General features: G+C 34.7%; 1 protein-coding gene across 8 annotated transcripts in view; it reads right to left on the bottom strand.

Annotated features, from left to right (window-relative positions):
- TCF4 (transcription factor 4) overlaps positions 1-22,110 on the bottom strand; it is a 443,926-nt gene that overhangs the window by 194,844 nt on the left and 226,972 nt on the right. The gene's annotated exons all lie outside the window — the stretch shown is intronic.

The following is a 22,110-nucleotide window of genomic DNA, read 5'->3' as shown; positions in this document are numbered from 1 at the left end:
GTTCAAGCATGATTTGGTAAGAGCCTGCATCATGATGGTGGCAGTCTCAATGGAGAGAAGGGGGCTTATTCAAGTTGAAAGGCAAAATAGATAGGCCTTGGCAGCAGATTGGATATAGGGAGTGAGAGACAGTGAGGAGTTGAGGATGTCTTCTAGGTTGCGAGATTGGGGTGCTGGGAAGATGGTGGTGCCCGAGATGTTTGGAGTGGGGCTAGGTTTAGAAGGAAAGTCAATGAGTTCAGTGTTAGACATATGAAGTTTAAGATGTCTACTGGATATACAATTTGAGCTGTCTGAAAGGTAACTATAAACATAAGATTGGCAAAGAGGTTAGAGAAAGATAGGTAGATTTGTATTAGTAATGGAAGCATCAAGTGTCATCAAATATTGCAAAGTTTATAATATTGTTAAGTTCTTTTCTACCATAAGTACCCACGCTGATTCTCCATAGGTAATTTATGAGCAATAATTTAGCCTGAATTTATGGAGACCTAAACTGCCTTGGTCTTAAACCAAATTACAATAGGCTTAAAACTCTAGATAGCATAGCATGTTGTACATAATAAAAAATAAAATACAACATAAATTAAAACATAAATACAAAAAATACATAAAAGTCTGGACCTATATACAAGACTGGAAAGAAGGGAAAGCAAGACATGGGAAAAGTAAGGCCATGACTTTTATGCCTAGTAAAATTCTTAATCCTCAACTATATACAGGTTATCCTACATGACACAGAAACTTCAAACATGTGCTATGTACTGTTACATACACACTAAACTCTTCCTTTCTTTCTTCTGACACGCAATAATGTTACTATGTCAGCTTCTGGCCCCTGTGTTGTTCCCCCAGCCTACCAACTGATATGAACTACATGGTTTAAATTTTAGAAACAATCCGACATCAATACACATGAACATTTCCTTATATAAAAACAAAGAATATTTTATTTGAAACTGGGAATCTCATTACATTCTTTCGGTATATATCCAACTCAGCATATTAATTCCAAGTACGTCTGTGTTTCTTTCAAGCATTTGTCTAAATTTCTCTCTAGGTTAGGTAGTACAGGGTCAGCTAGGTGGTGCAGTGGATAGACGGCTGGGCTGGAATAGAGTCCAAATAGAGTCTCAGACACTTACGAGGCATGTGAACTTGGGGAGGTCATTTAATCTGTTTGTCTCAGCTTTTTCTTCTGTAAAATGGAGAAAATAACAGTACCTATTTCCCAGTGCTGTAATGTGACTCAAACAAGGTATTTGTAAAGTGCTTAACATAATGCCTGGCACATAATAAGAGCTATATGAATGGTTATTATTTATTATTGGTATCATCATCGAAGGTTCCCTTTATTCTGTTCATTAAAAGAATCTTCATTGATATTTCCCATCTTTTCTGTCGCTGTCAGCCAACGTTCCCCTGCCTCATACTCACACTCCCTGCAATTCTCTCTCCTTCCCTAAAATGCAAATGAAAAATACTCTCTTGCAACAAATTAGCAGTTACGCCAAATAGACACAAATACTGGCTATGTCTGAAAAAAAACCAACCTATGACTTTGCACTTCTAGTCCACTGAATCTCTTATAAAGAAGTATAAAGCAGTCTTTAACCTCAGTCCTCTGGAGTCATAGTTGGATATTACATTGATGTGAGTTTTTGTCTTCACAAGTTTTTCTACTCTGCAATACTTTTGTCATTGCAGAATTGTTTTCTTGGTTCTGCTCCCTTCATTCTGTATCAGTTTATACAAATCTTTCCAGGTATCTCTGTAGCTATCTCTTTCCCAAATGTTGATCCTTCATTTCACAGCTACACGATAAGTCCATTAGTGCGCCTGTCTTCCTACAACCTCTCCAATAATTGTCATTTTTCTTTTTTGTCATCTTTGTGATGGGTATAAAATATTATACCCTTAATCATTTTAATTTACATTTTTCTTATTATTAGTGATTTGTTTTTCACATGGGTATTGATAGATAGCTTTTCTTCTTTTGAGAAGATCCTATTAGCATCTTTTAAATAGTTATTTTTCTGAGAATAATTCTTATTCTTATATGTGTTCTTATAACTTGAATCAGTTATCTATAATTGCTGGCTATGAGACCTTCATTAGAAAAACTTGCTGTTAAGGTTGTTTTTTCTTTTCCTAAGTTAAATATTTCCCTTATGATTTTGGATGAATTGATTTTCTTTGTTCAAACTATTTCAACTTAATGTAATCAAAATGATTAATTTTATCTGCTCTGATCCTCTCTATTACTTGTTTGGCTAAGAAATGTTCCCATACAAATAGTTGTGAAAAAGTTTTTTCTTTTACTTTCTATCAATCTGCTGATAATGTGATATGTTCTATGAGGATCATGCATCCATCTGGGGGTTAGAGTGTGATGGTGTGACATGATGGCTTATACTTCATTTTTGCCAAGCTACTTTAAAGTTTCCCAAGCAGCTTTTTTTTCCAAGTAGGAATCCTTATCCCAGTAGTTGGAATCTTTCGGTTACTAGACAACATGCTACTATATTTGTTTCTGAATCATGCATTCCAAAGCTGTCCCATAGACAAACTTTTCTATTTCTTAAACAAGTGTCAAATAATTTTAAGACTTGTAATATACCCTTATATCTGGCAATGCTAGGTTCCCCTTTTTTCTTAGTTTAAAAAATTCTTGTTATAGCTTATATCAGATTGCATGCTGCCTTGGAGAGGAGTGAGAGAAAGGAGAACAAAAAAAATTTAGAACTCAAAATCTTATAAAAGTGAATGTTAAAAACTAAATTTAAATACAAATTTTTAGAAGATTCTTAAATTTTTTCTTGAATATAAATTACATTATTTTTTTTAGCTCCATAAAGTAAAAGTTGATTAGTATGATTGGTAAGACATTGGATAAGTTGATCAATTCGGGAAGCATTGCCCTTTAGTATGTGTGTATGTGTATCTGTACACATACACACATATACATATATGTAGTTCTCATGGCCCAACTGTGAATAGTATCTCACTAATGATTTGGGTCTATCAAAACTTTTGAAAAGACTGTTTGTACTGGTGGGGGTGACTCCCAATATTTTTTTATGTTCTCTAATTATTTTGAATGGAATTTATCTTTTCAATCTGGATCTGTCAGTAATGTATAAAAAGACTGATGATTTGTGTGGGTTAATTTTATATCCTGCTATACTGCTGAATTTATTTAATTGTTCATTTTTAACTATTTCCAATAATTTTAGTTAAATCTATAGGGTTCTTCAAGGAAACCATCATATAATCTCCAATATTTTTTTTTCTTCTTTGCTTATAGTAATTCCCTCCAGGGAGGGAAATTTTCTTTTTTTTTTTCTAGTTGTTGTTGTTATTGAGGGACATCACAGTTTAGTGGGTAAAGTGCTAGACTTGGAGCCAGCAATATTTGTGTTTAAATTACCTTTAGAGCACAATGTCTATGTGATCTTGGTTAAATCACTCTGCCTCTATAAGCTTTGATACAGTCATCTGTAAAGAAAGGGTATGGTGCTTAATGACTTCTAAGATCTCCTCCAACTCAAAATCTATGATCTTACGACAATCTCTCTCTCAGTGCTCTAGGAAACTGACTATAAAGTTACAGAGGAGTCATTATTCTCAATTGTAAAAGTTTTTTTTTATTCAAAAGTTCCCTATATCAATGAAATCATTGCTCCAATTATCTTTATTCTATTGTTACAGCTAGCATTGTTGTACTATATTAAATAATACTAGTAGATAGTACATGCCCTTGTTTTACCTCTGAGACCCCTCTGATCTTACTGGAAAAGTCTCTATTGTTTCTGCTATACATATATACATGTACATATGTTATACAGTTGACACATGTGTGTATATACATACGTATGTGCACACATTATATATAATCTTAACTCTAGGTTACACACAAACATAAGTATAATTCTCAGGGAGAGGTGTTATTTAGTCCTATGCTTAATTTTTTTAAACAGATATTGGTGTTGATTTTGTAAAAAATTTTACCTGTTTCTATTGATTTAATCATCAGATGTGTATAATTTTTGTCATTAATATATGTTATGCTTTTCCTAATATTGAACCAATATTGCATTCATGATATAAGTTCAAGCTGGTAATAGTGGACGATCTTGAAAATATATTTCTTAAGTCTCTTAGCTAATATTTCATTCAACATATTCGTACATTTGCACATTCAACATATTTTAATCTTCTTTGTACAAATCAAGACCATATTTGGCTCATAAAACTAATTTGTCAGGATCTCTTTCTTTTTCTATTCTTGCAATTAATGCAATGTTGGAATTAAGTTTTTTGAATGCTTGATGAATTCACTTAGAATTCTGTTTCCCTTTTTTAACTTTGTGAGTTCACTTCTATCTTTTAAACTTTCTTTTTCTGTGACTAAGTCGATGTAATAGTTTATTTTATTAACTTTTTAATGCCTAGTTTATTTAATAATTCTATAGGTTTTATGTTTTCAATTTTGTTAAGCTCTACTTTGATTTGCAGGTTTCTATTATCATGGTTAGTTGTATTTCATTGTTGTATATATTTCATTGATCTCTTCCTTTTTTCTTTTACTGATGAAAATTTATAGATATAATTTCCCCCTCAGAACTGCTTTAGCTGCATTACAAAAGTTTTAGTATTTTATCTTGTAATTTTCTTTAATGAAATTATTGTTTCTTTGATTTGTTTTTTTGTTCTGTCAATTCTTTAGGATTCAGTTATGGTATCTTTAAATTTGAATCATTTCACTAAAATCCCCTTACTGACACTAGTTTATTTTGTCAGTAAATGATATATTTAATATTTCTTCATCTGTTTATGAGGTTTTTGGGCCATGTTCAATTTTTCATAATGATGCCATATAAAGATATGTGTGTGTGTGTGTATGCATATAGAATATATTCTGTTTCCATTCAGCAATATCAAAAGATCTACTATATTTAACTTTTTTAATATTTTAATTAAGTCCTTAATTTCTTCCTTTTTATCCTTCTCTTGGATTTGATCAGAGAGAATCACATTTTTTACAGCATGATTTTCTGTGATCAACTGCCACCATTGGAAAAATAGGCACAAGAACCCTGGGAGTGGCAGCACCTCTCAGACCACTGGTGCAGCCTTCACAGCCATCATCTGGGGAAGCAACTCCAGTAGAGAAGAGGCTAGGCATCCCACCAACTACCAACCACCTACCACACACGAAGATCAGCACAACAGCCTAGCTAAAAGCAGCAGGGCACCCTGAGGGAGAGATGTGAGGCAGCATGTGTCAGACTGGTCAAAGTACCACCACTATCACCTTGACCACCATCTCCTCTCAGGCCATCATGGAGAAAAGCCCAGAACTCTGACCCCAAGAGCATTTAGAACAACAACGTCATCCAGGCCACTAGATCTGCTTTCAGCCCAGGCATCACTGGAGGAAAAAATGATTGCTGAGAAGTTACATACCTTTCTTGTCACCACCAGCAACAATTGAAGGTTTATTGCTACCAACAGGCAGATGAGCACCAGAGCCCTGGGAATAAAAGCACTCCCAGTCAATCCCTCTCAGCCATCATCCAGGGAAGCAGCTATAATGGAGAAAGTGACAACCATCTCCACTCACAGGGAAAGTATACTAGTCTATCTGTGACGGAGATAGTGGGGCAACCTCAGAGACCCAGGAGGCAACATATCCCAGACAAGTCAAACCACCATCACATTGGAATAGTAATGCTTTCAGTCCAGTGCTTGCAGTTAGCATCCTGACAAACAATCCCTCACGTGCTATATCCACAGGGACTGGAGACTTCTATCTCCTCCCAATACCCCCCCCCAAAAAAAGTTCTTGTCACCAAAGTCCTTGGAACTATCAAACAGTTCAACATCAGGAAATGACATGATTTTATCAGTGAAAATGACATTAAAGTGGCATTACCATCTGCTCTGCTGCTATACCCTTAGGTCAATAAGACCTTTCCAAATGATTTGCCCTGAAACTTTCCATATACATTCTCTCCCCCATTAGAATGTGAGCTCCTTGAGAGTAAGAACTGGATTATTTTTCTATTTTATTATCAGCACTTAGGACAGTCCTTTACACAGAGAAATCACTCAATAAAATGCTTTATTTATTGACTCATTCATTCTGCGCAATGTGATTACCTTTTTCTTTAAGTATTTGGATACAATAACATCTGGTGCACATATATTAAGTATTTGTATTATTTAATTATCTATGGTGCCCTTAAGTGAAATGCAAAGTCTCTTTATCTTTTAACCACGTAGTTTGTTTTTGTTTTTGTTTGTTTTTATGGTTTCTTGTCTGAGATCATGACTGCTATCTTTCCTTTTCTGAGTTCGCAAAATATAACATATTTTGCTCCAACTCCTTATTTTGGCTCCTTGTGAGTCTTTATGCTTTATCTACTTTTTAAAAAAATAAACAACATGATGTTGGATTTTATTTTCTTATTCATGCTAGTGTACTCTTCCTTTATATAAGTTCATACTTTCTGTTCATGTTTATTTCATTATTCATTGTTTATTTTTCTCCATCATATCCTCTTATAATTTTTCTTCTCCTTGTCTTTTGTTGCATTCTTTCCACAGAAGAAGGCAGTGATATAGAAGGAATGTGATAAATAGTAGTGACCTATAATTAAAGAGATTTGCTTCTAGTCAATTTCCCTTCTCTTCCTCAACCCCCCCAAACAATTTCTTATGCTTTCTTTCTTTTTGATCCCCCTTTTATGATCTACTTTTATTAGTTTGTTATGCTTATGACTATTCTCCTCCCTCTTTACCCTTTTCCAATCCCCACCTATTTCATTGGTGAATCTGACTTGTTACTATACAAAACACTTCATGTGGAGTGGGTTTGGAAAGGGGAGGAGAGTGTGTGTGTATGTGTGGGGGGGTATATGTTAGGAATCCTCCTTGTCCAGTTCAGATAAGAATGAGAAACATGTGATGTATACTTCTGTCATTCTTTCTTCTATGTTTGTATACTTTTCTTCTCCAGCACCCAATTATGAAACATGGGAAGTTCTACCCCCTTCTTCCTCATATCTTCCCTCACATATTACCTTCTTTTTCTTCCCTCTCTTAAGGTCATAAATATAAAACAAAATAACCCCTACTCCCACTATATGTCTAATATAATTCCCTCTGCAATCCCTGAGGATGTTAGGATTCTAAAGATCCATTTGTCTCTTTCCACTCTATTAGGATAAAAGCAATTTAGCATTAGTTAGACCCTGTCAGTTGTTCAAATGCATTTACTGTGGTTTCTCTTGAATCCTGTGTTTTCATTTCAAAGTTTCTACTCAGTTCTGATCTTTTCATCAGAAATACTAAAAACATCTTCATTTTGTTTTTTTTTATTCATATAGGATTATATTCAGTCTTGTAGGTTAAGCCATTCTTGGTTGTACACCTTTATCATTCACCTTTTCACATATTTTATTCCAAGATTCATTTCTTTAGAATTGCTGCTGTGAAGTATTATGCAATCCTGACTGGTTCTTTGGCACTACGATTACTTTGTTTGGTGCATTGGCAACATTTTTTTTTCTTTGACGTAGAAGCTATGGATTTTGCTTATGATATTTCATTTCAAAAGGTGACTGGTAGATTTCTACCTTGCCCTCTGAATCTCATTTGTGATTTCTTAAAATATGTTGTCATGGCTTTTTTTTTTGTCCTGGTTTTCAGGGAATCTAAAGTTTCTTAATTTATCTTTCTGTAACCTGTTTTCAAAGTCACTTTTTAAAAATAGTTGATAACTAACATTTTTTTCCTTTAAAAAAAACTTCTAATTTTGTTCTAATATTTCTTGTTTTCTTATAAAGCCATTAAGTTCTGCTTTCTTTATTTGAATTTCAAGCAGTCAGCTAAGACTTTCTACTTTCTGTTCTATGCTATTTAGTTTCTTTTTATTTTTATTCCTCCAGAGGAGGAATTTTAATTTTTAATCTTCTGCTTCATTTTTTCTAAGTACTCTTATAGCCCCTGTAGCCAAATGATTGTTTTTTCCCCCCAGAGGATCTACTCATATATGTGAAGTAATTCTCTTTCTGGTTTTTCTTTAGTTTTCTCTCAATCCATAATATTTCTACATATTAGTCATTGTCATCTTCTGTTTATTCCTATCTCCAACCTTAGTTCTCAATTTGGGATTCTGAGCCATGATCAAGCTTGATCTCCTCCTCTTGCATTCTGGGATGGACATGGTCATGCCCTGTGTGCATATGATCTTAATTTCCTGGGCTCCTGGATGCTGGCTTTCACTTTCTCTGATGTATCAGGGCTCAGAGAACTGACAAACTTCAGTGTCTTCAGTTAAATTTCTATCATTGGCTGCCCTTGACCATGGTATTGACATGGTCTTCCTTCTCCTAAGGTCTTTTCTTGGTCAAGGCACTGCTATGGGTCTTCTGACCTGTTAACCTGAGCTCATGTCTGGCTTTCCTCTTCAACTGCTGTAGCTCCTGACTTTTACAAAGTCTTGTGCTCAGTGAAGAGGCTCAGTAATGTTTCTCTTTGGATTTCTTTATCATTTTTAGATCATTACTGGAGAATATGTGAGAAAGGTAGGGACCTCTGCTTCCTTTCATGCTGTCATCTTACCCAGAACTCAGATCCAGTTTTCTTAAAACCAAGCTTCACATCCTGTTCATTTTCTAATTACTCAAACTATTTGACAGCACAAAACTAGTTGCCAATCTGAAGAATCATACAGCGTTAGTGTCTTCAGAAACTAGTTGGTGCCATGCAAAACTGGATCTCACTGTCCCAGTCACCAAAGACTCAGTATTCTAGTCTCCTCAAGGCTGGCTTTATTGACAATTTATCCAAACATAAGATGGACAAGTGGTTCAACCCTTCCAAGTTCCTCAAGGATATTCTCTTCTGAGTACCAGGCCCCCCAAATCAAATCAGTGTTGGCAGGCAGGGCATCCCTGTCAGAGCTCCAGATAGCTCTACAGATGTCTGTGTTGTTGTTCAATCAATGTTAAAGACAGCCAAGATGGCACACTGACAACAGACAGCTGTCAGTTAGACTGTGCACTCACACACTGTAGGCCAATGAGAAGGCATGAGCAGAAGCAGTGGTGACAACTGTTTGGCTAATCAGTTTGCCTATAAAAGTTCAATCCTCACCAATAGTGCTCACCCAGAATGTGAGCTGACAGTGTGCACATCTTTAAATGCTCATGTTTTCACTCATTTGCGAGTCTGTGCTAACTATATTATTTGTAGATGACTCTACCTAACTCATTATTAGTTATACAATTCCCACAGGATTATAGGATTTAGAGTGGGAAGGAACCTCAGTGCTCATATGCTCAACACCATCATTTTATAGGGAAGTAAAAGCAGACCCAGAGATGTTAAGTGATTCTCTCTTCCTCAAGATCAGACAGCGACAATTCAAACACAGGTCTTCTGACTACAATCTGTGCTCTATCCACTATATCACAATGTTCAGTAATTTACCTTTCCTGAGACTCCCAGCTACAATTGCTACCCCTCCAAACAAATTGTCATGTATTTCTTTTTTGTATACTCATACATATACATGTTATCTCCACTGATATAATATAATCTCATTGAAAGTAGGGATTACTTCATTTTTGTCATTGTATCCTCAGTGTTCAGCACACTGTCAAAAACATAGTAAGTTCTTAATAAACTTGAATAATTACCTAACAGACTAGCCTAATATACATTTTTGAATAATGACAGAAAATGTATTCACTTACATCTATCTTTTGTTTTTTGGAGATGCAGGTTGATGGGCGGCAATAGATGGGAATAAAGAGCAGAGATTTGGCAAAAGACACAGGATAGAACACCTTGCCTATCATCCTAGAGAGTAAAAATCTTAAACAATTGAATGTTGTTTTAAACAAGGACAATTTCAACCAAATTCTGGTAATAGTTTGAACTTTGCCTTATTTCAATATTGCCCTTTCTTCCTGCTACAATGCCCCAGGTATTGACTCAACCTCTCTTTTTCTCTAGTTCTCTATGAACAATAGTATTCACATCTTTGCCCATGACAAATCTCAAAAACATTTTTTTAAAAAAAGACTAATTTAATGGAAAACTGAGAAAAGGGAAGAATTATTGTAATGAAGGGGAGGAGAAAGGAAAGAGTAAAAATCCATATGGAAGAAGTTTCTTTGTAGTTCTCATCAGGCCTGGCTTCTCTGTGCATTCATATACAAGATGTTCTAAAAGTTTTAGTGTAGCTTTAAGTTATTAAAGCTTACCTAGTAACAATGGGTATGGCCAAGGAGGTGCTATTGTTGCTGAAATTTAGCTGTTTAGTACATTCTTGCCAAAGAAATATTTTCAAGTATTGCTGCTGCCTCTTGCTAGACAGTGCACATCATTTGGAGTTCTTTGAGAGGTGCATCTGCACTTCACTTGTGCCTGCAACCCTATCATTAGTCCCAGCTGTGGGCAAGAGTGATGTGGAAACTGGAGAGGCAACAGCATCAATAGTGGCTGAAGAAGGAAATAAGTTACAGTATTTTAGGATCAGAGTTTAAAGCTAGAGGAGCCCTTAGAGGTCATCTAGTAAAGCCTTGTTATTTTACAGGAAACCAAAGCTTGAACTTGTTAAGCTACTTGCCCAAGGTCACATAGGTAAGTCAGCAGCCAAACCTACTCTCATTATGCTCCCAGAGCAGCAAACCCAAGTCCTTTAACTCCAAATCCAGTGTTCTTTCAGGCATATTACAATATCACCCCTGAACGTACAAACTTCTTGCCCTAGTATTCTGAGCAGAGATTCTTATTCTTTAATAGGACAAAGTTAGAAGAAAACAAATATTTTCCATAGACAAAGAAGTCATCATTCAGAAAGTATTCAGGGCAGTATTGTTTCTCTCCCAGATGTTTATCTTCAGGCCCTACTGTGTCCTTAAGAAACAGAAGAAGGTAAAGGAAAGGGAAAAAACAGGTAAGAGAACTTTATATACTGATTTAAATTTTTTCACCATTAGCTGCACTTCTGTCTCAGTAGTCCTTCATCTCCTCTAGCATCTCCTCCTTTCAATCACCTTCCCTAAACATCTGCTCAGATGAAGTTACTCCCTTCAACATATAATCAAAGTTATGACCACAGTTCTAAAGCCATTCTCCAGCTAGCTCTATTCTATAGAGAAATGATCTTTGCTCATTGATTTCCGGTCATCTTTCTATGTATCCACACATCTTTAATCTAGTGTTTACAGACATTTAAAAGCAGTCACTAATATTTGAAAATCTCTATCTCCTCTCATATACCAAGATGTTTCCTGTTTAAAAACTCCACATAAGATCCACTTTCTTCAGAAGGATAAACCATTAATCCCAAAGGGTCCAGGGAAAATAGAAAATGGTCAAGAGGTATTTATGATGATGGCAAAATTTTTGCCCATAAGAAACAGAACTTCTAAGGAAATTATATCTGTAAGAGAAAAGATAATCTAGCCAAAATCCTAATAATCAATCACCAAGTATTTATGAAGTGCTTAATAAATACCAAGTATTAGGGACACAAAGCCAAAAATGAAAGTCTCTGCCTTCATCATTAGTGGTGGGGTGGTTTCAGTTGTATGGAGAATCACTTACAATTCAACTTTTCTTAAGTAGAAAACTTCCTATACAAAGACTATGCTCTTTGCCTCCTATTATTCTGTTTATTTCCTGCTCCAGTTTTCTTTATGGTCATTTTTGTCCTTCCTTCTGTCTTGTGGGACAAATTACTTAAGTTCTTTGAGCCTACGTCTGCTCGGCTACAAAATGAGGGAGTTGCACTAGATGATCCCCATACGCTAAATATATGATTCTATCATTCTTCCTTCTTGCTATCCAACAGTCTATCCTTTCAAAACCCATTTGTTAACTGACTACTCCAAGCAGAGCACTATTCTCATTCTCAGCTGTGATGGGAGATGGATAATTAAAATATTACAAGCGTAGAATTTGCAGTCTAGCACTGAAAACTGTATAATTTTTATAATGAAGAATAGACTATGATGAAATAATAAAAAAAAAAGATACAACTTGCTATGCAAGGGCCAAAGGAAAAAAAACAGAACTTCCAACTTGAGAGATCAGGAACAGATTTATTATGGAGAAAGTGGCATTTAAGGTGAGCCTTAAAAAGACAGGCAGGATTTCAAAAGGGTTGTAAGAGGAGGGAATAGGAGGTGGATTCTAGACTTAATATTACTAGTCTGCAAACTACATGAACACAGACACTATTTCATCTAAACTTTGTATTTCACTCAAAGTTTAGCACAGTGCTCTGAAAACAGGAAGCCCTTAATAAATATGCTTGCTTAATTGAACTGAACTGGACAAATAATGTGACATATCTAAAGAAGGGAAGATGAGCGGTCCAGTTCTAAAACAGCACAATGAACATGGAGAAAATGGGTATTGTGAGATAAGTTTAGAAGAGTAGGATTTAGGCCAATGGGTTGTAGAAGGCCTTGAATAACAGGTCAAGGAGTTTGATCTTTATTTAACAGAGAAACATTGAAGGGGTGAGCAGAAGGTAGAGGATAAGATCTGTAATCAAGGAAGATTAGCTGGAAATGGTGCAACTCAACCACAGTTAACAAATATTTAATATATATCAGGATTTGTTTTAGAAACTGAGAATACAAAGCAAAGAAAAAAAAGTAGTCCCTGTCCTCAGGGAACCTATATTCTATCAAGAAAATGTATATATCCATAAATATATAGAACATGCATACATAGAAAAAAATATATGGGTATCAATATAAATACATAAGATGATATACAAATTAGCCATTTAGTCTAAATTCCTATATATATGTGCACATCTTTTATTTACATACACATACAAATACATGTATGCACATAGGTATAACCCATATGCATATATATGTATATATGTGTGTACATACACACATATGTGTATATGTTTATGTGTGTGTATATATACATATATACACACACATATATACATATATTATATATATATATAAATTAACTTTATATATATATATATATATATATATATGAAAGTTAATTTTTGGTGGGGAAAAGCCTATCACAGGAAATAGCTTGAGTTTAAGCAAGAGTGCATTTCAGGTATGGAAGATGGCCTTTGAAAAGAGATGGAGATATGGATGGAATGGCATATGAGAGACAGGAAGTAAACTAGTTTGGCTGGACCGTGGAATAAGTGAACAAGAATAAAGTAATTTACTAGGTATATGACCCTAGGAAAATCACTTAATGTCTCTCAGCCAAGGTTTTGACCTCTCTCCATTATTCCTAATCTGTAAAATGGAGATTAAAATAGTACCTATCTCACAAGGTTGTTCTGAGAATCAAATTTTACATAAACATATATTTGTATGTGCATATGCGTATACACACATATATAAATCACTTTGCAAACTTTAATCAGTATATAAATGCTAGCTGTTAATATGCAATAACTCTGGAAAAGTAAACTGCTGCCAGAGCTAGAGACGGATTAAAAAGGAATTTTAAATGCTATATTTGTTTCAAAAGGCATCAGAGAAACCACTGAAGTTACATAGTTCCGGGCTTGAAGGATATCCCCTTGGCAGTTGTGTTAAGGATAGATTGGACAATGAGAGACTGGAAGCAGTGAAACCAATTAGGAGTTCAAATTATAGATTTGCTAATTACTAGTTATGTGATCCTAGACAAAACACCTCATCTCTCTAATCCTCAGTTTCCTCATCTATAAAATGGAGACAAAAATACAGTACCTAGCTAACAATGTTCTGGGCTAGGGGGGAGCACTTTATAAACCTTGAAGTGCTATCATGAGGGTAACAGTTGTTACTGGATAGTAAGTATACTGTCTTATACAAAGCCTTGAATGGAAAAAGTATTTAACTATTTGTTGAGTTGAATATAAAAATAGGCTCTTGAGAATAGGATGTGATGAACATGATGGTGTTGGTGGTTGTATCTGTAGTGTTGATACTGCTATTCCTGTTGATGATCAAATGAAGTACATATTGAGTAGACTGCCTTAACTACCTTGAATTGGCTGGAAATTATCATAGTTTTCAAAACATGGTATTATGAAAACGAGAAATGAATTATTAGACACTCAACTGAATAGTTAGCCTGAGCAGTTGCCAATATAGCATCTTTACTCCTGACACTCCCCTAAAGCAATTTCTACACAATACTTTCTTCCCTTTAGCAACATATAACCTGTCACACTATCCATTTTTTAGTGGATGGCTTACCTGTTACCACTTTATCAATGTCTCTGTTGATCCCCTTTTACTTTATTTATCTTTTTCAATAATATTAAAACCTGCTTCCAGAAAAGGAAAGATGTGATGGGAAATTTTTTTCTTTATGAGAAAACACAGACAGTTTTGTTATATCTCTTGGGTATTCTATTTAAAATTTTTTTCTGAAGTTTTATTAATCTAGTTTATGTTATTTTTAATGATATCACTATAATATTCACACATCTGATTCATTATGAAGTATTTTTACATATTCTGGATAGTTGAATAGTGATTCATTAAGATTTGTATAAATATTTTACATCCCTCTGGATTTTACAGTAGTACTTCCCTTTAGATGAGCTCAAAATAGTTTACAAACATGCAATATCTCATTATTACTCAAAACATCTTGGTAGAATAAATGTACAGTTTTTCTATCAAGCTTTTAGAGGAAAAATGCCTTAGATGTAACAGAGCTAAGGCTGAACAAACTGATCCAAAGTCTCACAGTGAGTAAAGGGCAAGTTGAGGAAATGAGTTAAATAATCTAACTCCTAGTGCCTTGCATCAGCTCTTCGATGCATTTCCTCTTTATTACTATATCATTTTCTAACTGAGTTATTATGATGTTGTGATGACTCTCAAAACATATTCTGAAAATCCTTTACCTAAGCACAAGATGAGTTAATAATAAACAATCTGAACCCAATTCTGTAGCCCTTGTGCATGTTTAACACTTACTGGAGTAAATTAAGAAGCAGCTAAGCTGCAGGCTCAAACCCTTTAGCCGTGAATATCTTTAGCCTGTGACTACTGCAGTCAAATCCAAAATGTTTGCTTAGCATAGTTTGTATGATATTTGTATATGTAAAGGCAGGGAGGAAAGAAAGGAAAAAGTGATAATGGATGAAAGGCATTTACCATCAAAGTGTGAGGAAATCTTAGTTACTTGACTAAACAAAAATAACACATTTAGTCATTTGTAATATAAGAATAAAATGAGCTGCAATATGATATTTGCAAAAGGTAGCTTGCCAATTTAATTGAGGTAGGAGTTATTTAATTTTTTACAGGTATAGTTTTCAATAAAACTACATATGCCTATAATACTGCAATGGCAGATGTATCTCGATTATTAGAGGTGGGCTCAAGGGAATATATACAATGGATCTTGAAATCTGTAAGCAGCTGTTGGGGGGAGGGCTAGAGTGAGGAGGGGAGCAATGTACCACACACACACACACACACACACACACACACACACACACACACACACACGTTCCTTAAGTGCGGCAATGTTTTGTTATTTTACTGCAGGCGTATTACAGAGATGAAATTTAATAACTTATTGTATACAACACCAATAAAACTGCAAAGATGCAATACCCTGATGTTCGCAAAGTACAAATAAGGAGAGATTATTTCGTGTGCATGTAAACACACACATCACATACATATACATGTGCACTGCCCTCCTCTCCCCTACCACAAATGTAGACCCAGAGAGGTGAGGTTCACTACCTGAAAACTAAAGTGAAATATTTCTGGTTCTATTTTTGTTGTTGAATCAAGTCTATTTCCAAATACCATAAAAATGGCTTGTGAGGGATTGAAAGGAAATGTTCTTAGAGAAGAAAAACAAATCCAAATTCACCGAGACATTTCACTGTAAGATTGGGGCTGGGGGACAAGGACGGAAACTGTTAGTTTCATGAAAGTACTATGTTAGAGAAGATAATTCATTTATCAAAAAGCCTATGGAATGATTATAAACTAAGAATGCTTCCATCATTACTACACTACCTAGGCTTTGCAGAATTACAGAAATTTAGAGCTAAAAGGGGTCTCCAAAGTCTAGTTCAACCATTATATTTTACAGATGAGGAAATACCTAAGGTCACATGTCTTCATTTCAGGAATAAATCAAGAACACTGCATCTTCAATGTTTAAAAAATGCACATTGACTGTTAAGGACAGAGACAGAACTAGGACTCAGATCTCCTGATTCCTAAGCCAATGGACATTCTTGATGAAGTGGCCCTTTTTGGGAAAGAGAATGTTTAAGTATTTAAGCAGGTTAAATAAATATGTTTTTAAAAAGTAAAGGCTTTCTCATTTCCTATTCACTATTAAAATACACTGCTTTTTAGCTTTTACATTGAAAAAATATTTGCAAAGTGGTTTGAAATTTTACAGTTACATAAATGCTACCTATTTCTTATTTACACCTGCGGGACAAAAAAGGTCTTATGATGTAAGAGTGAAATATATGCGTTTATATGAATATACCTATTCGCTTGTGTGCATATTTACACATAACATATCCAGTTCCTGGAAGAACAAGGTTTATTATAACCAAGTATCAACACAGAACCAACCTTGAGGCTATTCTACTTTGAAATTCAAGTACAGAAGTACACAGGTATGACTTAACATTGATTGCATTATTTGTTTAGTCATAATAACTAGATTTCCTTATCACACGTAATGATTTAGGAAGGAGAATTGAAATCCTAATGGCTAGTGGTTATCAAAATTCCCTTAATGCTTTCTTTTTTTTTCCCCCTTACTGCTTTCAATAAAAACTGAGAAGTCAATCCCTAGGTTCTGCTGAAATTTCAATTTGAATTCTAGAATATCATTCTTATATTGTCTCATAAATCAACCCAACGCAATTTAAACAATCTTTCTGTTCACTTTTTTGTCTTAAACTATTGGATAAAATTCTTCTGAGTTTTTAAGGTGCATTCTTAGTTTTGCTGTCATGGAAAGAGCATTTGGCAAGGTGTATTAACAACTGTTGTAAACTAAAAATTCAGTGTACCCTCTTAACAAGATGGGGAATTAGGAGAGGGGGCAGAGCTATTATATTCTAACTGTTTAATCTGTCTTTTGCTGTTAAGTTTTGGGGCATATAATTTCTATCAGTAATACAGCCTAATTCATATAATACTATGTCTTGTTTTTGACCCAGTCGAGTTTGAACCATAACCTATTCCTTACATAAAATGAGAATGCCCATTATAAGAAATCCACAGTCTTTAAGGAAACAACCCAAGATGAATTTTAAGGGCACTACAAAATGACATCTCAGCGAAGGCCAGGTTTTAGGGGGTAGTGCAATACCCCATGCCTATAACAAGTTTTTGCTGGAGTTCACCTGGGGCTAATTTGGGTGCTGTGGCTTTAAGCAGACCCAGATTCAGCCTGGGCTCCCAAATCAGTCCCAGAGAGATCGAGATTCATTCTAATGACAGTGTATAACTCAAAGGGGGACAACATGGAACAGAACTGCATTCTACAGATTCAAAAATATAAGGTAGACCCACTTCTGGCCCAATATTCATTTAGTTAACATCCACTGGGATTGTCAAAAAACTTAACACAAATTTTAGTATGCTGAATAATGATTTAGTATGGTATAGTGAAAAGAGAGTAATCCTCAGTGTAAGAAGATCTAAGTCTGAATCCCAATTCTGTCATTTATTAGCTAGTGACTTTGAGCAAATTTTTTAACTTCTCAGGGCCTCAGTTTACTCACCTATAAATGGCAAAAATATTTGTACTACACACTTCATAAAGCACTTTTAAGGATCAAATATGTTTAAAGGCACTTTGAACAATAAACTGTTATTTAAAAATGTAAGGTACTCATTGACTTAACAACTTAAATGCAAAGGTGATTATAATAAAATTATATTTGTACTACATAATTATTGTATTATATAATTGACACCTATTGATATTTCTAGCTTATAAAGGGAGAGTGAGACTCCATGCATGCTCAATAATTTATTAAAAGACTACTTAGTCAGCTAGTGCTACTAACATTAGAATTCTAGTTTCTAAAATTAATAGTAAAAGATGGATGTGGGGAAGGGGGCAGGGAAATGAAGCATTTTATAACAATATGATAGTGAATGAATAAGAATCTCCTAAGAAAATATGATTATGTTTCTATTAATATTGAGCATTTCTCTAGATCTTATTGTGATATCTTCCTTTGTATGATCTCAAGATAATTTACAAACACACAATATCATGTTACTCTTCAGAATATTTTAATGATCATAAAAAGTTAAAGTGGAGAAGTTGGCTGTTTTTTGCTCTTTCCCTAATCCATTCTTCTCTCCAATCAGAATGGATAAACACTTGGAGAAACCTCAAAAAAAGTAAATGTACTTATGACCTTACAGAGTAGAGCAGATAAGAACATTATTATATTTTACATATATGTGTGTACATATGTAAAATATCATATTTTTATTTATCATATTATACACACATATATACATATACATATATATGTAAATAATCTGTAGCACTGTGTCACGAAAAGTGACATAACTTTGATTGCAGTCTTGAGTATGCCATTAACTTCTGTGAGCTTTGCAAATAACTTTACTTTTCTGAGACCCAAGTTTCCTTTTCTTTAAAATGAGCTAGACTAAATGATCTCGGAGGGCCCTTCTAGCTACAAAGTTCTATTACTTTTTGTCATCCACAATTTTCCAATTCAATTATTTCAAGATAGCTGGGCTCAAAACCTAAAAAGGCACAGAGACTGCTTAGTATTGATAAAATTATCCAAGGTAGGATATGGGGAATGTTTCTCTAACCCCTAAGTCAACTATCATCACATAGTGTTTTCACATACCTTCACAGTAGCCCCTAGACTGGAGACATGAAAGAAATCAAGAAATTTTATAGAATGAAAGAGAAAAAAATTCGGTAAGGTAGGGGAAAAAACACTTTTTAAAACGAAGATTTTTTTTTCTTGAAAAAATATGTATATTTCTAATTATAAATAAAATGGAAAAATGCTTATATATTATGATGTAGCCTTTACTCCCTGCAAATCATTTATAAAAAAGCATATGATCATAACATTTTCATGTAAAAATGTCCATGTCTCAGACCATTACAATTCCAACACAATATATCTCTCAAATAAAAACATAATGTGCAAAAATTTCTGTTCTCAGTGGTCACTATCAATTTCAGAAAAAACAAAATGTGTCAGTGCCTTCTTTGCTTGTGGGCTTTCCCTTGCTGACTTTAACTCTAAAGGCCTTGTTTTTAATTATTCACAGATTGGGAGTGGGGAATCTATATTTGCTACCTCATTTTTTAAGCATCAAAAATTTAAAACACTTAAAAGCAAATTTCTTGAGTAAAAATGTATAATTATTCAATGACTACAACAACATCCCTAAAGATCCCTAAAAGAAAATGAACTGTCAAGAACTCAAAAACTACTCTTGGTCCTAGAAGGTAGAAAATGAAATGCATTTCTCACTTCTCTAAAAAGGTGGGGGGACAGGTAGGACAGAATGTTCATAAAGTAACACTGGGAGAAAAAAATCACTGTATCAGGTGTTTCCACTTAATAATTTTTCTTTGTTACAAGGGAAGGTTTAATTCTGGTGGTGGCGAAGGATATTTCTACAAGGTATGATATATAAAATAAAAGGCCTCAACAAAACTTATTTTAAAAATACAATTATTTTAAGAATGAAATATACTTTTAAATGTAACAAGCCTATCACGATGTCTTTATGAGCAGAGTAAATTATTATAGAATACACATTCTGTCCCTAAATTAACAGACACAGACTTTGTAACAATAAAGGCTACTTCAAAAAGGACTGCAAATGCTTCGATCATTCAAAACATTTCTGTACTGCTCCACTTTTTTAACAGTTTCAGGAACATACATTACTATCTTAGCGTACACATATCTCTTGAATGTTAATGAAGGTATAGAAAAAAATGTGATTTAAACTAAGTCTATGTTCCATAAATTTGGGCGGGGGAGCTTGAACTGAAAGCACTAGCCTCTCTGGATATATCCACCATTGTGAACATAAGTGTAGTGAAGCCTTGGAGTACCAGAGCGCTTTAATCTGAATTTTCTTAAGTAAGGCTCTGATGGTTAATTTGAATATTCTCATTATCTAAAAATGCCTATATGACCAGACAGAAAGAATAACAAAGGTTTCAGACCAATCTCAGCTGAAGAGGTTTTACGAAGTAAACATCACAATGAAGCACAACGCATTCCCTTAAGTCCCAAGGGAACTCACAAACATTCTTTCACTTATTTCCCTGCATCAATGCCACAGTTCCATATAGAGAGGAGCATCACCTTTCTTAGGATGAGAATATCGAGACAAAACAACAAAGGACATTCCCAAGGTCAGAGGTAGAGGCAAACATTGAGTTTGGGTCTTCTACCTTCAACTCTAGAGTGCTTTGAACTTCCTGGATAAAAATATTAAAAAGTAAAGTGTAGACGACCATTTGACAACACTGTTTTTTCCTCTTCCATTTCCCTATGCAAGAAAGTCCCTGTATTCACTTCCATAATCTGTCTTAGTGACATCAACAATCCAATTAGCAAATGGACACCTCAGCAAAATATGAGGTTCTGAAATCATCCAGGACCACAAAGGAGAAAGAAATGTGTCTTCCCATGGTCTCCGGCAAGGCTTGCTAAGAAGCAGTCATTAGCTATAGCACTAAACTTGGACCACCTTACTAAAAAGTTCATTTCCACTCGACTTAGTTCCTGTCAGACTTTCCATTATACATTTTCTTCTCTCTGCCAGTAAAAAGTTGTATGAGGTTGCATTTTGGCAGGGTTGTTTTTACCCTGGGTGTGATTTCCATAAGCCGATTTGATTTAAATTAGTTTTGTCATCATTTAGTAAGAGAAGAACTAAAATGTCACTTTCTGTTTTTTTAAATCCCTATGATTTTCTTCTTTCCTTTTGCTCAAAACACTGGGTTAGTAAACACAACATGCTCAAGTTTATCTCAGGAAAGTTCACAATTGATTGATTCAGTAACTTTCTATTACCCCATTACTGCTTTTCATTAAAAATAGTTGGAGGATAAAAAGAGAGAATGATGGCTTTTGTTTGTCTGCTATAAGACTTACAAGTTGTATAAGTCACGTGACTAACACTATTACTGCTAAGAACTGGACAACTAAATCCTCAATAGAAATAAAAGACATTAAAAACTGAAATTATTAAGATCTGTCCAATATACTGTTATACCCCCTCCCCTTTAATGATAGTACCTGTTGCTTCCTTCTAATTCTCTGTAGCTTAAGAGTTCGAAAGTCCTTTGGCATGGGGTTACAGTACACATACATGCACATTAACAGAGCTATACTTTATATACTACTCATCCTAATATTGTCCACATGACTCACCGACACATAATTATGCCTTTGGTGAGTCTTAGAACCTGCCATCTAAACGTTCTCCACTTCAAGAACTCTGTAATGAAGGAAAAGGGAGGAAAGAAAAGTAAATCACTTCTCATCTATGAGAGCACCCTTTTCTCTTTCAGCGGTGACTCATTTTAACTATGATCTATTTCGACAAGAAGCCCAAAACACAAGGACTTCACTCTCTGTGCTTCACATAGCTGAGGGTTCAGTCCAGATTCACTGAATAAAAGGGCACAAGGCTGAATAATGTTTTAGAATATACCATATCTTGTTCCATTCTCCATTTCTGCAAAAATACAAATTCAAAATTCACCAACCAAAAAAAAAACCAGTTATGTCAACATATTATAACCCTCAGACTCTATTTCCTAAATCCAGAGGCTCCAAACTATTGCCGTGTCTTTGTCCCTAAGTAACCATATTATTCATGGTTACTGCTGAGACGATGCTATGGATGGTGATCGCTGATCCATGCAACACTTACACCCAGCAAGCAGAAATAAGAATGAAGGAATCTTCCACAGTTCAGAGTTGCTTTTCTGTCTAGTACATGAAGACCACCACATCATTACACTACAAGAAAAACACATTCCATCTCACTTACGTAT

Source organism: Phascolarctos cinereus, unplaced genomic scaffold (genome assembly GCF_003287225.1).
Source record: "Phascolarctos cinereus isolate Bilbo 61053 unplaced genomic scaffold, phaCin_HiC Scaffold_4;HRSCAF=312, whole genome shotgun sequence".
Taxonomy (NCBI): domain Eukaryota; kingdom Metazoa; phylum Chordata; class Mammalia; order Diprotodontia; family Phascolarctidae; genus Phascolarctos; species Phascolarctos cinereus.
The sequence above is the reverse complement of the archived record's forward strand: the minus strand, read 5'-3'. Positions and strand labels throughout refer to the sequence as shown.